This window comes from Rhinatrema bivittatum, chromosome 4 (assembly GCF_901001135.1).
Source record: "Rhinatrema bivittatum chromosome 4, aRhiBiv1.1, whole genome shotgun sequence".
NCBI lineage: Eukaryota > Metazoa > Chordata > Amphibia > Gymnophiona > Rhinatrematidae > Rhinatrema > Rhinatrema bivittatum.
The window spans coordinates 50,541,610-50,559,182 of NC_042618.1; the positions used below are offsets into that span (position 1 = coordinate 50,541,610).

The following is a 17,573-nucleotide window of genomic DNA, read 5'->3' on the forward strand; positions in this document are numbered from 1 at the left end:
GCGGATTCATAGGATTCAAATCTCGTCCTAACAATATATACTGTAACACTGTATTACTCAACAGATAATACAATAACCAACACCATTTGCAGTATTATCAGGAGTGGGAGTCTAAGTAAACACGTAGGTGTTCTGGATCTGAAAAAATATATCTATCATTTTGGTAAGTTATCATATACCTACAAGGGAATTTTAAGTAGAATCTGGCACCTCTGGAAAGCACCTCACTTTTCAATGATAAAAATATTTTCCTTATCTCTTGTGTCCTTTTAGTAATGTCCGGAAAGACTCTTATTGAAGCTCCATAGAAAAGCTGTGTATGTTTCTGAAATGATTTTCTCAATATATCATCCCTATCCTTAGCATACAAAAACGTCACCAACAACGTAGCTCTCAATTCAATTTTAGCTTCAAAGGATTTTTCTAAAAAGTCAGAAAGATTGTCAAAAGAAATTTTATCTTGTTCTTCTTGTTGCAAATTTTTTTCTTTTCCAGGAAGATAGTAAATCTTAGAAATCTCTAGAACATTTGTTTCTGGAATGTCCAAGATGTTAACTAAATAACTTTTCAAAAGATCTGCAGGTTTCGCCCATTTTGTCTTAGGAAAATTTAAAAATCTGAGATTATTCCTCCTCAATTCGTTCTCTAGGAAGTCTATCCTCCTCAAAGCCATATTCTCAGATTTTATGAAATTAGTTTGTAATTCTTTCATATCATTGAATTCTTTTTCCACTTTAGTCGAAAATTTCTCAAGAGCTTGTACTTTATTTTCAAGCATTTGGGTTCCCTCCATATTCCTTTTGACAGACTTAGATAAGTCATTTATTGCCATACTTATGTTGGTTAAAACCTTCCAAATTTCAACAAGAGTCACCTTTTCAGGCATTTCCAACGGAGCTAACACCATTTGTAACTCAGACTCCTTACCTCCTTGCTGCAAAAGGCCATCCTTGTCTACCGCTTTCTGCCGCGCTACGCCATTGTTGACCCTGGAGCCCTCATTTGTTGGGCTCACCAGAGTCGATGGAATCCCCCCATCTCTCCTCTGGGTTTCAGCAAGGCTATCCGATGTTAAACGCCACGGCACATTAAGATGTTCCGTCCCCTCCTCATCCGGGGACCTGTAGATCATGGATGGAACCGTTGGTGCTCCGGGGCTAAGTGATGCCTCGTCGGCCAGGGCGTCAGGCGGCCGCTCTCCACCTCTGACGCCAGCGGCCTCGCTCTCCGGCGTCTGTTGGGCAAGGCGGAAAATCTCCTCAATCCTCGGTTGTCGACAGGAAATATCCGGAGTCGAGGTAAAAACCTCACAAATTTTTGCTTTTCTTTTGGAATGAGGCATGAGAAAATTTAAGGAAATTCAAGTAAGAAAAGCAGAAATGGAAAACCTCAGGAGAAGGGAGTTCCTGTGCTCACAGTGTGGCAGCCATCTTGGTTCTCCCGCATGCATATATTTTAAACCAGTAGCCCCTGTCACATGGTAAGGGCAAAGGACTGCCGGCGCCATTTCGATTACTGGCAGCCAACAGCCTGGGAGCAAGAGATCACTCCCGGGGCCCCTCTGGACCACCATGGACTATCAGTGAGTTTTGGGGGGGGCGAGGGAGGGATTTATGGGCAGCCAACGGCCCGGGAGTCAGAGATTGCTCCCAGGCCCCCCGCTGGACTACCACGGACTATCGGTGAGTTTTGGGGGGGGGGGGTCAGAAGGGTGGGGGACTATCCACAAATACCATAATATGCGTGTATAAGTCAAGCCAGCTTTTCTGTGCCTTTTTTCTGGCATACATTTCTCTACTTATACATGAGTATAGTATATACAGTGTTTATGCCCTGAACCAGTATGATCATTTATTCTTCACCCACGTGATATCTCAAATTACTGCTTTGGGATCTGCCAAAATATTATTGGGAGGTGATCTAAATTATTACTGGAAAATCCCAGGCCATTTCAATGTTCACTTCAATCTCCCTCAGGAGTGTTTAGCTTCTTTAGATTCCATTGGCTTAACCCAGCTAATCAAGCAACCAACCCATAAGGGTTATCACATCCTCAACTGCTACTTGTCCCCCCATGCAATTGCTAAATGAAAATCCTCCAGAGAACATACAAACCCTCCAACCCTCCTGGACTGACCACCACCTAATACTTTTTGAATTAGGCCCACCTCCAACCAAGACACCCAATTATGAGAAGGCTTCTAAATGCATCCGCCCAACAGCACACCTGAACCCATAATCCTTCCTAGATGCCTTGCAATACACCAATAAAAGTATCTCCACTACTATCAGCCTAGAAAATAACTGGAACACCGATCCTGAAATAGCAATCCACAAATTACACCATGGAAAACTATGACCATAAAAAACCCACACCTAACCCTGGCTCATGCCAGAGCTATTAGAAATGAAGAGAGCTGGAAGAAAACTTGAGCAGAATTAGCAGAAATCAAACTCTCAATCTCACAAAAATTATTGCAAAAGTCACCAGTTAGCCTACTGCAATGCACTCAACTAGTGCCAAAAAAACCTATTATGTGAAATCAAGCAGAAAATTCCCCCAGAAAATTATTCTGGGCAATCAACAAATTTTAAACCCACCCAATTGTATACCCACCTTCCTCATAACTCAGACCCACTGTAACAAGCTAGCCACATTCTTCATGGACAAGATAACTCAAATCCAAATGGAGCTGGAGCAAAAATAGTAACTAGACCAGTCCAAATCCCCTCACATGCACAGCAGAAACTACCTCTCCCTTCTCCAACTACATTTTGCCATCTATCAACAAACGTCATAAACTCTCTGATAACCCACAGGTCAACCACCTGCTCAGAAAATCCTTGTCCCTCCTGGCTAGTCAAGCAAACCAAGCATGGACTACTATCTCACATCCAGATCATAACCAATGCTTCATTTACAGAAGCCCACCTTCCAGCCGCTTTAAAAAGAATAATTGTAAAACCCATGTTGAAGAAGACAAACCTTGACTCCTGTGATCTGAACAACTATTGCCCTGTCTCAAACATCCCCTTCCTAGGCAAAATGATTGAAAAAGTGGAACTAACCCAACTGAATTAACATCTACACATCTCTAATGCATGGGACACCTCTTCAGTCATATTTCAGACCATAACATAGCACCAAAACCACACTTAAGCTTAGTCAATGAGATCCATAATGGAAACTCTGCCCTACTCATACTCTTGGATCTCTTGGCGGCTTTTGACATGGTAGACTACAACTACCTTCTCACATGACTATATGATATTGTGTTGGCAGGTCCATGTTATGACCGTCTGACGCAGATGGCTGTGACCGCTATTACTCACTTCATGCATCACTGCCCTCTCTCCTCTGGGAAGACTCGCGGCCATGGCTAGCCGTCTCCACCCCTCATGGCTCTGTTCCAGGACTCCCCAGGGCAACGAGGATGCTGCCAAATGCCATGATTGCCCGGGCCTTCCTAGGCACGCACGCGCTCCATGACCCTCCTTTAAGGTCGCCCAGGTGGGAACCTCAGGGGATTCTCCCCTTGATGACATCACTAGCCCTGAACTCTTAAGCACCATCGGGGCCTAGCTCTAATCGACTTGGCAACGAGTTCCCTCCTTGCTGAATCCTGCTGTTCTCGCTACGGATGTTGGTTCCTGGTTCCTGCTTCTCCTGGCATGAGACACTCTCGGGTGCCCGCTCCTCAGGGGCCCTACTCCTGTCTCTGGCTATCCACTCCTTGGAGAGCCCTGCACCTCGGACGCTGTCGACCTTCTCCCCGCTCCTCGGGGCTTCTCCAGGAACTTCTCTTCTCATGAGTCACTACTTTGGTGTACCTCGCTCTGCGGACCATTGCCGTTCTACTCTACTCGTGAGGCTCTACTTCTGTGTACCCCGCTCTGCGGACCATTGCTGTGCTACTCTGCCTTGTGGAGACCTATGTAAGTGTACCCCACCCTGCGGGCCACTGCCTCTTCGCTCTGCTTCGTGGCGACCTAGCATTGGTGTATCCCGCTCCGCGGGTCATTGCCATCACTTGTGACTAAAGCCACGCCCCCCACTCCTTGGGGTAGCGTTTGTGAACTTGGGATTGTGCTGCGCTCCCCTGTTCCTCAGGGCAGTGCCTTGCTTCCTCTGTTACTACGTTCCGCTCCTCGGGGTAGTGTCCTGCCTATCTCCGAGTCTGTACCGCACTCCCCCGCTCCTCGGGGTAGTGTTCTCTTGCACTGCCAGAGATCTCCAGGCTTCCCCATGTCTCGAGTAAGCCTTCCTGTGCTGTCTCTCTCTGTGGCTCCACCCCCTGGGCCCGCCCTCACAAGCAGTCCTCCATACCTTGCCTGCATTCCCCGCTCCTCGGGGCATGTTCCGCATTCTACCACTAGGGGGACCTATCTGGCTAATCATATCCACATCCCAGGCTCCTACCCTTCCTGTACTCGCTGGGCCGTGTCACCGTAGCTCAGACCTCGCCTCCCGACGGTGAGGCTCAGTGGGGCTCCTCCCTGTGGGCGGCACCATCTCTCACCTTGAGCCAAGGGCCCACTAACCTACGAATCCTAACAGTCCAACTCTTTTCTGGTTCTCATCCTTCCTCTTAGATTGTACTCAAACTGTCTCCATGGGGACAGCCTCCTCCAAAACACACCCAGTGTACTGTGCCGAATCTTAAGGCTCCATTATCTCTCCTACTCTCTTCAATATCTATCTAGCTCCATTAAGCAAGCTCACCAGAGACTGCCAGATTTCCTACTACTCTTCCGATTACATCCAATTACTAATCCCAGTAGGCACAAACTAGGGCCAAGCTATAGCACACTTCAACCAAGCACTAGTAAAACATTTGAAAACTGGCAATGCCTGAACAATCTCAAAGTAAACCCAACAAAACAGAGATGAAATGGATAGGGAATAAAGAACCAGACCACCTGCTCCCAAAAATGACCTTTGAGGGAATGACTCTCACCCTCAGCTCACAAGCCTGATGTCTGGATTTCATTCTGGACTCCTCAGCAGCTCCCTCACCCCCTGCTAGTTCTCCACCCACTATACTCACAGTCTCAGGCCCGCCTTTGATACCATCCACAAGGTACATGCACCTCATCAATACCAGGGTTAAAAAGAGGCAGTCCCAGGAGCATGTTTAGGTCAGGGGCATCAAACAGCTCATGAACCTGAAATTTTCAAAACTATGCATGCTATTTTATACCCCTCTCCCTCCCTCAGGGGCCTGCACAAAAAGCACATGCATTGCATGTGGGATAAAAGTGTCCATGTACATGACAAAAAAACACAGACTTCTGAAAACTGGCCCTATAATGTTACAATTAGTAATATGTACTGTTCTTTATTTTACATATGTTTGGAACTCACTTAGATGTTAAGATAATGCAATTAATAAATCTTCTTTATGTAGCGGACCCTATGGTCATGCTACCAGTATGATCTGGGGGAGCTCTTAGTTCATCTAGAAGAGAATAGGTTAGCATAGAGGGAGGCCCCATTCAAATGCAGCTCCTCCCTTGGAGGAGTCTGGAATGGCCGGCCCCCTAAAAGTCAATTTGGGAGCTGTCCACAGTGAGCTCGGGGGACAGTCCTTTAGGTTTTCAAAGAGGGCAGGGGTGTAGAGTTTAGCTTTTGTTGTTTTGCAGGCCCGATCAGTAAAAGGAGGCTGGCCCAGCCTGTGGGTCCTGACCAGGGTCGGCAGGGTTTTTCTTCCAGTCTACTCACTAGCCTGGTTGGGATATCCCTTTGGGTTGTTTTTGAGGGTTTTTGAGATTTTTCATGGTAGCGTTGTGAGACACCTGGGCCTTTCTTGGGCACAGGGATTGGGGAACCCTGTGTCTGGGACGCCCAGGGATAGGGAAAACCTGCCCTCCATACCCTCAATGAGGAAGGGAGTGTTGATGTTTGAGGAGAGTTGTGGGTGGATCCTTGAGCCAGTGGCAGATCACCACGCCCCCAGGGGAAGATCCCGAGAGGGACCACAGGTCAGGCTCCGAGTATGGAGACAGACACACACTAGTTCTTTTATTAGACAGTATACTGAACCACCAGAGGTGGCAGTAGTGAGCTGGAAGAGCCCGGCTGGGCTGTAGTCCCTCAGATGCTGGAACAGCGATCCTGGATAACTGAGCTGTAGAGAAACTGAATATAGTGAGTAGGCAGGGTATGCAGAGTTCAGGAACAGAACCTTGATGGTAACACTCACACAATAGTCTCTGGAAGTAGTCCAGGTGTTGGAATGAATTAGGCCCTCGAGGAGCGAGTACCTGGTTCCAGGGAAAGCTCTGAGAGAGACATGGTAACTCACTGGTGTAGTAGGCAGCGATGACTTCCAGGCAGAATAAGTATTCAGCAACCAGTCCGGGAACATGGGCCCTCGAGGAGCAAGTACCGGTTCCTGACTGTGACCTGAAAAACAAAGAGAGAGCGAGGACCCCGAGGAGCGGATACCCCTGGTAAGTCCGAGGAGGCAGAGCAGCTTAGGTAGAGTATCCCTTCCTTTGCTAACTCGATAGTTAGCGATTTCTGAGACCTTATATATCCGGTACGGATGACGTTATCTCAGGAGGACGCCCCTGAGGTTCGCGCCACTGCTGGTACATCAGTGGGGGCCGCGCGCACGCCCTTAGGCTCCTGTGAATCAGGGCGGATTGCAGTGTCGAGCCGCTCCGGGGACACCAGGAGGAGTCAGCAGAATGACGCCGTGGCAGCCAATCTTCCACTTGAGCAAGAGGGAGTCGCCAAGGAGGGCAGAGTGGAGATGTCGAGCAGCAACGGTCGCAACAGGGAGCAACACTGACCTGCTGCAAGGAACAGCTCTGGTGGTAAATTTGGTTGTTTGGGGGAAAGTTTTTGATTTAGAAGAGCCAGGAGGAAGGTTTTGGCTGCCCCTTCCTTCCTGCTAGAAGCAAGAGAGCTGCTTGTTTCAAAGAGGGTCCTTTCCATCAAGGATCCAGAGAGAGTACTAAAAAGACTGTGTAAGATCAAGGAGATCCAGATCTGCTAACCGTGAGCAAAGGAAAACATCACCACTGGGGACACCCATCCAGTGTTCATTACCCTGGGGAGAGAAAGAGAGGATTTACTCTCTGTGCCGTAGACTTTGCTAGTTTTATCAGCTTGACAGAGGTTTTGACCATCCTAAAGATCCTGCCCCTCAGGGAGCTCCACTTCAAACGAAGAGAGCGGATGTTTTCCCTGTCCTGATATAAGTGAGTCCTGCACAGATAGAGGGAAGAGGCTGTAAAGGAATTGAAGAGAGATTTCTGTGGTGCTGCAGTTTGAGTTTTATGCCACTCATCATCAGTATTAACAGTAAAGACTTATTTTGGACACTACCAAAGCGACTCTAGAGTATATATTTTGCACTCACTGCACTGCAGCCATCCTCCCCAGGGAAACACAAAGGACTGAGTAAAGAAACCACCCCTGTCACATCGGGACCTGAAAGGGCTCCTTTCTTCCCCCAGTCCAAAGAATCCACACCTTGGGAAGTAAGGGAGAAAGAGCTAGCCAGGGTCCCTGCCCCAAAGAGCATAAATAACTTTATGGCCTTACCTGTGCTGGACCTGCAAACCAGGGCAGGGTTACATTTAAATTACATTACATTTTAGCACAAGAAAAAACGCACTTGGGAGCATTTCAGATTCAATTTTGAGGCTCCTAAGGTTGAAAGGCTTCTGCAACTTTTGTTGCTGGTCTGTGAAAAAAAAAGTTTAGAAAAAATAGCAAACGTGATGCCTTTGTAAGCCCTGTTTGGTAAGCTCAGATAACTGAGTCTTCCCTGGAACGGGATCTTGGAATCTGAAAATACTGGGAGATCCAAAAATAAAAACAAATTGTTATTGTCGCTATTTACTTACAATAGCCTTCGACGTTAACTTTCCCAGTTCGGTTTCCCTCTCTCCCTTTACTATTCTTTCCATAGGAAGCAGGTTTCTGAAATCAAGCCAATGGCCTGAAATACAGCTGGCATCTCTTGGCTGCTGTTTAGTTTTTCTGGTGTCATGTCAAATTATGTTTGAACTTGAAACAGTTATTACTACTTTCACTACCTTTTGCAAAATGAGTGGAATGGATTCCAAATGACCGTGGTTACCATAAGTGTGATGTTTGCTGGAAAGAACAGAGTTTGACTCCAGTCTCTAAACAATCTGCGTCTTTAAGCAATGCCTGGACGTGATGCTCCGATGAGAGGGCACAGTGCTCTTGAAGCTCCTGGATCTGACGGGCGCGTGCTGTATCATCCAGGCCATCTTTTCACAAGACAAGCAAGCTTCGGCAAAGCATTAGTGCAAGGCGAATCTAGCCGTTCAATCCAAGGCACTTGATTGGCAGCGATGTGGTGGCGGAGCCCCCTTGTATCTGAAACTCGTAATGCACCACTAATCAAACAAGGTGCGCTGTCCTGTCTGTTAATCAAATCAGTCAGGTGTGCAGGAAGGGGGCTTTTCGCTACATTAGGACTTGCAGGTTGCCATCTGTAGTCCGGGCCAGTGAAGCAGTGAAAATGAGAATTCCTAAGTATATAACCACATCCAATCTGTTCTATCACACCGAAGCCTTAGCATGGTACGTTCTTGCAATGCAAAGTAGAAAACACCAGTAAGGTGCTACCAATCAAGTGGCTCTTGCCAGCTCTGCTGCATTTGGTGAGACAATTTACCTTTCCAAAAAACTTATTTAAGAAGACGCCCACCCCAGAGAACTAGCACATCACTAGAAAGTACCATTGATTAGTTTATACTTAACCTCATCAGTTGCAGAAGACACTAGCCTAGGGGTGACATTATCTATCAGATCCTTCAGATTTCTGCATAGTGTACAGGATATACCTTTTTCTCAGTAATCATTTACAGCATTGTTTATATACTTCCATCCAGATGTAAATTCAGTAGGTGATCATAACTGAAGAGGAATAAGCTGTAAACTGCCAGACCTTCTGGAGTTCCACAGATTGGCTGCCTTTGAGATGATGATGGGCAGTTTTTAAAAGGCAGAGACCAAACTTAAAAGAATAAGGTAGGGTGATGTCATTTCAGCTACAACTACATTCTGCTAGTGAGCAAAAAGGTTTTGCTTCAGATCGGATATGGAACTAGATAAGATGCATCACTGATAAAGCAGCAAGTCAATCTTTGTTCTGTCCCCCACTATAATTTATAAGCAACTTTAACAGTTTGCTGGTAATAACTTTTCACTGAGGAGGAATCATTGGTGAAAAAAAAGATACATTATTTGTACAACAAAAACAAGTGCACTTTTGACTTGCATGGCCCTACAGTACCAAACAGTTAAATATGTAGAAATCTGCAGCCAGCTGGGGATCAGCTGACGTCTGTCCAGGAAAACCCACAGGCTGGTCCACTGAAATTAGTGGTCCTGTGGTGGATTTACCCTGACTCAGTGGCAAATTCACACATTTTTTATGCACATGCTCTCACTTTCTCTCTCTCTCTCTAGTTAGGATTTAAGCTTCTGCGAATTCAAACCACATTCTATTAGGTTTCCAAGCTTGGCTTTCTTCAAAACAGCAACATAACAATAATGTCCTTGCTTACAAGTAGCAGGTTTCAACACAAAATATAAATCCAATTACCTCAAAGGACTTTACACAAGCAGGGGTTTTAGTTCCAAGCAGACATACACAGATTCGATTAACATTACTCTCAGAAGTCCAATCAGAGGTCAAAATACCCAGGTATTCATAGCAACTCAGTTCCTTTGCTTTAACAAGCACATGTATCACTTACTTCAACAACAAGATTTCATGTATCTCCTGCAGAGTACAAAGGCCCTCAACTTGCGCAGAACAAACATCCTTGTTCCCTTTGTAAGTTCTGAGGACCAATCTGGTTCCTCGGGGGTGGGGTTATGGGTCTTATCCTCATAATCCATGTAAACTCTCTGAGCTTGCTCAGATTTTAAACTGACCAGAACCACCAAGACTCTCTTCCCAGCAGTCCCCTGGTTCAAGGCCTGCCAGAGCCTTTTGGCCTTCACTTACAATATTAGGACTTAGCTCACATTTTTCCCTTGGTTGTTCAAAGCAAGTTTCAATTTAGGTACAGTAAGTATTTCCTTGTCTCCAGAGGGCTTACATTTTAACAAGTGAATTTTCAAAGAGTTACGCAGAGGTATCACGCATGAAAGTTTCATGTATGTACATATGTGTTATGACCGTTGGCCGCCCTCAGTTGACCCAACTTACGTTATGTGCTGCCCTGCTCTCCTCTCCGGGCAAACTCACTGTTGAGGCTAGCCGCTCCCGACGCATGTCACCTATCTCCTGGGACTTCTCATGGTGGCCGGGATGCCACTGATCTCCATGCCTCCTCCAGGCCTTCCTAGGCGCGTGTGCGCACTACTGAGTCTACCTTTAAGGACGCTATGGCGGGAACCTCAGGGCCGTCTCCTATTGATGACATCACTAGCCAGGATTCATAAGCACCACCCAGGTCCTACACTAATCAACTTGGCAACGAGTTTCTTCGCTACTGGTGCTTGTGCCTGTCTGCCCGGACGTCTGTTCCAGTTGGATCTCTACTAGGGATGTGAATCGTGTCCTCGATCGTCTTAACGATCGATTTCGGCTGGGAGGGGGAGGGAATCGTATTGTTGCCGTTTGGGGGGGTAAAATATCGTGAAAAATCGTGAAAAATCGTGAAAAATCTAAAAATCTAAAAATCGCAAAACCGGCACATTAAAACCCCCCTAAAACCCACCCCCGACCCTTTAAATTAAATCCCCCACCCTCCCGAACCCCCCCCAAATGAGTTAAATAACCTGCAGGTCCAGCGGCGGTCCGGAACGGCAGCGGTCCGGAACGGGCTCCTGCTCCTGAATCTTGTGTCTTCAGCCGGCGCCATTTTCCAAAATGGCGCCGAAAAATGGCGGCGGCCATAGACGAACACGATTGGACGGCAGGAGGTCCTTCCGGACCCCCGCTGGACTTTTGGCAAGTCTCGTGGGGGTCAGGAGGCCCCCCACAAGCTGGCCAAAAGTTCCTGGAGGTCCAGCGGGGGTCAGGGAGCGATTTCCCGCCGCGAATCGTTTTTGTACGGAAAATGGCGCCGGCAGGAGATCGACTGCAGGAGGTCGTTCAGCGAGGGTTCCGGCGCCTCGCTGAACAACCTCCTGCAGTCGATCTCCTGCTGGCGCCATTTTCCGTACGGAAAATGGCGCCGGCCATACGCGTATGGCCGGCGCCATTTTCCGTACGAAAACGATTCGCGGCGGGAAATCGCTCCCTGACCCCCGCTGGACCTCCAGGAACTTTTGGCCAGCTTGTGGGGGGCCTCCCGACCCCCACGAGACTTGCCAAAAGTCCAGCGGGGGTCCGGAAGGACCTCCTGCCGTCCAATCGTGTTCGTCTATGGCCGCCGCCATTTTTCGGCGCCATTTTAGAAAATGGCGCCGGCTGAAGACAACAAGATTCAGGAGCAGGAGCCCGTTCCGGACCGCTGCCGTTCTGGACCGCCGCTGGACCCGCAGGTTATTTAACTCATTTGGGGGGGGTTCGGGAGGGTGGAGGATTTAATTTAAAGGGTCGGGGGTGGGTTTTTAGGGGGTTTTAGTGTGCCGGCTCACGATTCTAACGATTTATAACGATAAATCGTTAGAATCTCTATTGTATTGTGTTCCATAACGGTTTAAGACGATATTAAAATTATCGGACGATAATTTTAATCGTCCTAAAACGATTCACATCCCTAATCTCTACCTCGGTTCCTGGACTCTGGCTCGGGTACCCGCTTCCTCAGAGGCTTGTGTGCGCTTCACGGGAGACTTGTTTCCAGACCGCCCTGATCCTCGGAGTGATTCCTGCACCTCTCCAGAGGTCCTGCCTATTGGCCTCCCCACTCCCCGGGGTCGCCCTGGAACTACTTACATAGACTCTTGCTCCATATTTCCCCGATCCTCAGGGCAGTGTCTACGCTTCCACGCTAGTGCCTCCATCTCTACACCAGCAACTTGCCTTGCGCTTCCCTGCTCCTCGGGACAGTGCCTACATCTCCACATCTGCAACTTGCTCCGCTCTTTCCCACTCCTCGGGGTAGGGTCTACGTCGCTACATCAGCAACCTGCTGAACGTCTCCCCGTTCCTCGGGGCCGCGTCTACATCTCTACTCGAGTGACTCTGTTCCGGCTTCCCCGCTTCTCGGGATAGTCTCCATTACTACTGCTAATCTGACTCTGCACCTCCCGCTCCTCAGGGCAGCCTAGGTCACTGCTGATAGGACTGACTCAGCGCTTCCCTGCTCCTCGGGGCAGCCCCTATGTCATCATACCAGAGACTCTGTTACTATGCTGTACTACAGTTGTGTGTCCTACTACTGCTGTCCACGCCTCCTGACGGTGAGGACCTGTGGGGCTCTTCCCCTCAGGCTGTAACAACTCTCACCTCGGGCCAGGAGCCCGCTAACCCATGAATCCTAACAATATGATATTTTATAAATCCCGCAAGTATGTATGTACATGCAATATTACACACAAATTTTAATGGGGAAAAAGGGTCTAAGTGAGCTGCTGGAAGTATCAGCGAGCTGGTGATTCTGAGTACCGTACACATGCAGTTAAGTATATTCAGAATGGTGTATGCATATACTTTAAAATATACTTCCTCCACATTTAATTCTGTGTTATGTGCAAGTTGTTACAGTTTGCATGCAAAATGTAAGCACATTTTTTTTTAATTGGGTAGAGAAAGTATATGCGTTCTTGCATAACAAATATACAGGCATGCTTTTGGGGCAGAAATGCATGGTATTTTATAAACTATGCAGCTTCCACCATACTGTTTATAAAATACTAGCATAAATCTCCAAGCATCCACTTATATGTACAAATGGTGAACTGCGGGCAGTTTTAAAATTTGGCTGTAAAATGTATCTGAGGCAACAGAGAATGCCCAAAGACACAAAGTGTTCCACAAGGAGATTTGAACCCTATCTGTCCCAGTTCTCAGTCTGCTGCTCTAACTAATCGGTTATTCTTCCAGATACATATGGTAGTCCTGGGGGAATTCTGCACTACTGCGGAGCGCAGAATTTGCGCAGAATTCCCCCCCTGTGCAGAATTGCCAAATTCTGTGCAGAAAATAGCAGAGCCCCTGGCATGTCGCGAACAGAGCACGTCCCGCATGTGCCGTGGGATGCGCTCCGTTCGCGGAGAAGATGAAGGCCCGCCCGCGCCATTCACGGTGAAAAGGGAACGCCCCCATGTGCCGCGAACGGAGTGTGCTCCGCTCGCGGCGAAGATGGAAGGCCCCCATGTGCCACGAATGGTGCGCCCAGGCCTTCATCTTCACCGCGAACGGAGCGCATCCAGTGGCATGCCGGTGAGAGAGAATGTGTGTGTGAGAGAGGAGAGGGGGTGTGGGGGAGGGAAGGGTGAGAGAGAGCAGGAGGGTGTGAGAGAGACCATGGTTGGTAAGAGGGGGGTAGAGGGGATGCCGGTGAGAGAGTATGTTTATGTGAGAGGGGAGGGGAGGGTGAGAGAGAGCAGGAAGGTGTGAGAGAGAGCATGGGAGGTAAGAAGGGGGTGGGGGGATGTTTGAGTGTGGGTTTCAGAGAGAGGGAGCCTATATGAGGGGAGGAGGAGGTGGGGCCTGAGAGGGCAAAGAGCCAGGGGAGTAGGGAGAGTGAGTGGAAGGGACACTCTTACAATGAATTTCTAGGGAAATTCTGCTCAAAATATTTAAAATTCTGCATCTTTAAGTAATAACTTTTTTTCTGTATTATTTTAAAATGTAATTACTTAAAGACTGTCATGTAAATTGCGTTATTTTGACCAATGTAAAGTTTTCAGAATTTTGTAGAATTTTAAGTTTTTGTGCGCAGAATTCCCCCAAGAGTAATATGGATATGTAGACAGAGGAAGTAATGCACAACAAATCACATAAAGTAAATAGAGGTGACCATCTGCGTGCCAAGATATAGAAAGTCAGAGGATCCAGGATACCTCCTCCTTATCTCACCAGATAACAGTGACCTTCACCAGCAGTCACACCCTAACACTCTTATTACACAAGCAAGAGATCTGGGAGTTATAATCGATAGCCACCTGAGTTTAAAGAAGTTCATAAACCACACCACCAAGGACTGCTTCTATAAACTACAGGTGCTGAAAAGACTCAAGCCTCTACTACGCCACTACGACTTCAGATCTGTTCTCCAGGCCATTCTGTTCTCTAAGGTAGATTACTGCAACGCTATTCTGCTAGGCCTCCCAGCATCAACCACAAAACCCCTTCAGATGCTTCAAAATGCCGCCGCGAGAATCCTGACAAACACTAATCGGAGAGATCACATTATGCCTATCCTCAAAGATCTGCACTGGCTCCCAGTTAGCTTCAGAATCCGTCACAAATCACTCACTTTTATCCACAAAACCATTCACCACCAGGTCCCCCTTGACCTACAATTCCCGCTCAAACTTCACACCTCTGCCAGACCCATAAGGGAAGCTTATAAAGGATCTCTACATGCCCCTTCTAACAAAGCGGCTCACCTGTCTTCTACCAGAGATCGGGCCTTTTCAACAGCGGGACCCTCCATCTGGAATGCCATACCCCCGGACCTCAGACAGGAATCCTGTCTTCTGACTTTCAAAAAAAACTTAAGACATGGTTATTCAGACAAGCCTTCCCCTAATCAAAGCCGGCTTTCTGCCATGCCACAGATCAGATGTAGGCCTCAAGTACCCGCCTTCGCTATAGTTGTAGTTACTGAGTTTTGTTTTCCCCTTCTGCTTTTCATCTTCCCAGTTACATCCCCCTGTTTTATTGTAACTTTTCGCTCCTGCTGGTTATGGTTAAGTTGTTATGCTTCTGTTTCCTGTAAACTGATTTGATTTGATCTGTATCATAAAAGTCGGTATAGAAAAGCTTTAAATAAATAAATAAATAAATAAATAAATGAAAATAATACCTGCAGTAGTCAGAAAGTGATCTTCTAATCTAATCACTATAACCTATGGTTAGCTGGTGGCTCAGTGGCAGTGCTGTATACTTCCATGTGGCGAAGCCTGGGTCGGATTCACAGCTCAGTTCTTCTGCCGCCTGGATCGGCCAAGTCTGAAGATGCTGCAGAGATAGCATTCACAGCCCCTGGGGAGAGAGGAAGTCATAGTCATTGCACAAGTTTAGGGACAATGTTGGCAGGGCTCCAGGAGGAGGACTGCTACAGCAATGACTGGACTAGGGCAAGTTGGGAAAAGATATAAAATGGGTAACCTTCAAATGAGGACTCATGGCTCCAGATCTCGGCCATTCTAGGACTGAACTGGAAGCCCAAAAGAGCAAACACAAACAGCTGTCCCTGTCCACCCACCCAACTCCAAAAATGACCGTGTGGTATAGTTAAAATGTATTTTCAGTGACACCTATACTTTGAAAAGAATAAAGAAGGAAATATATTATTATAAGAACCTATGAATTGCCATGTTGAATCAGACAAGGTTCATCAAGTCCAGCATCCAGGCTCTGACAATGGCCAATCTAATCACTATAACCTATGGTTAGCTGGTGGCTCAGTGGCAGTGCTGTATACTTCCATGTGGAAGATCCATGTAGGGACATGCAGAGGTAAAATGTTTGTTGGTTCATTTCATAGTTAACCTCCATTTGTTTGTTTTGTTTCAAATGAAAACAAAATGTTTATTCATTCCATTGAACTCAATGGGGGAAGCAATACCTAGGCCCCTATGCCAAGGCATAGGCCCCAACTGGACCAAGCATCTAGGCTGATGCCCAGGCCAGCCTCAGCCCCTGCCCAGATATTGTTTCCCCTGTTGACGTCAATGGAAAATGAAAAACAGGCCGGGCCTGGCACTGGTGCCTAGACTTAGTACCAAGGCTGGGGCCAGGGCATTTCCACCCTTCTAAAACTGCCAGGAAACTTCCACTCTGGCCCTCACTCACCCTTTTCCTGCACGCTCCTTTTGAAAGAGCAGGAGCGATACCTAGTCACTCCTGCCCAGATCCTTAGGCTTTAAAAATGGCACAATCCACCTGGAGGATGCACCACAGTAATGTGACTTTGGCACTTTCCACCAGTGTGGCTGGCACCATTTTGATGTACAGCAATACAATTTCCTCAGCCATACAATAGAGTTGTGCCATCCTCCAGTCCGACGGTGCTATTTTTAAAGCACCGGGATCCAGGCAGGAGCGACTGGGCATTGCTTTTACAAAGAAGATGAGGAAAGGAGATAAATGGGGGCCAGGATGGGAGCTCCCCAGCCCCAGCAGTTTTAGACAAGGGGAGGGCCTCAACCCTAGCCCAGGCACCAGGCTCGAGCAGTTTTTTGGTAAGCTCAGCTAAAGTCACTGAGATCTCCCCCCCCCACCCCCCCCGATATGCCACAAATATGAAAATAACTGAAAATGTTTGAGTAAGAGACTTTTTGGTTCAATCTATTTAGAATGAACTAAAAATTACCTCATTTGTTTCATATTTGTCATTCATTAAAAACAAATGCATATCTCTAATACCTGCACCATCCACGTGGGATCTATCATAGTTGTGTCTGCTTGCAGCCTCCCCACCAGCAGAGGCCTTCAGCAAGCCCTGCTCATAGCTGACCTAGCCACCTCCTCACTGATCACATGACACAGCAGTCCCAGATCTACTTAACTGCACCTGTCCAGTCCCTCCTTGCCTCTTCATGGAGTCACCTTGGCTCCTGGACCTGGCAAGCCTTGTCTCACTATACTTTGAGGCCTATCCAGGCCTTTTGCCTGGTTTTGTGGGCTGCCTGGGCCTTCTGCCTTGCTCTGTAGCCTACCTTAACTTCCTCCCTTGCTCTGTGGCCTTCTAGGCCTAACTGTCCTGCCTTGCAGCCCTTCGGGTCTAGTAGGCTTACCTTGCCCTGTCTCGGGCCCTGTTGGGCTTTCCTGTTTACTGTTGCATGTCCTAGTCCTGTCCTTGTCTAGCCTTAGTCCAGACCTTGTCCTGTCCAGTCCAGTCCCTTGTCTGTTTCCCAGGCCTTGCCCTTGTTTTTGGTTCAAGCCCTGCCTATCCTCAGTACCTGTCTTAACCTCAGCCCTGCCTGGATCCAGCTCCCAACCACTACCTGAATCCAGTACCTGCCATGTTGGTCGCTAGAAGGAAAGTCCTTCCAGCCTCCAGAACTGAAGGGCACACCCTGTGGGAGGAGGGATTTGGTTAGGCAGAAAATCACCTCTAGTCCTGCCTTGCAGTCCTGTGTCACTTCTATGAAGGTACTCCAATTCTAGACTGCCAGACCGTGACAGGATCCTATGCGGTGTCTGGGAGGTGAGGTGAAGAAAGGTGGTTCCCTGGTGCTGTGATTGACCCCAGATAGTGATGAAAACGTTTCTCCTCGTGCTTTTCCTCATCCTCATTTTCTTCCTGCCAACAGAAAAGTGAAAGCATTGAGAAGACCAATGCTTGCTACTACTGCTCAAGTTAATTTTCCTCTTGCAGCCACAGTGTCTTCCCAGGGCTTCATAGTAAGGAAACGCATGGCTAAATCGATCTTTATTCATACATAGCTTCCACTTTTCAGGAATAAGCAGTGAGCAAACCTATGTTCGAAACATAGAGCTGTG

General features: G+C 47.6%; 1 long non-coding RNA gene across 1 annotated transcript in view; it reads right to left on the bottom strand.

Moving 5' to 3' along the window:
- The window catches only part of LOC115089306, a 50,935-nt gene extending 33,572 nt beyond the window's left edge, over nucleotides 1-17,363 (bottom strand). The window contains exons 1-2 of the long non-coding RNA XR_003856059.1: nucleotides 17,183-17,363; nucleotides 14,929-15,107 (exon numbers count right to left, since the gene is read on the bottom strand). This is a non-coding gene — a long non-coding RNA (uncharacterized LOC115089306). The remainder of the gene's footprint in view (nucleotides 1-14,928; nucleotides 15,108-17,182) is intronic.
- Between the last annotated feature and the right edge of the window lie 210 nt (nucleotides 17,364-17,573).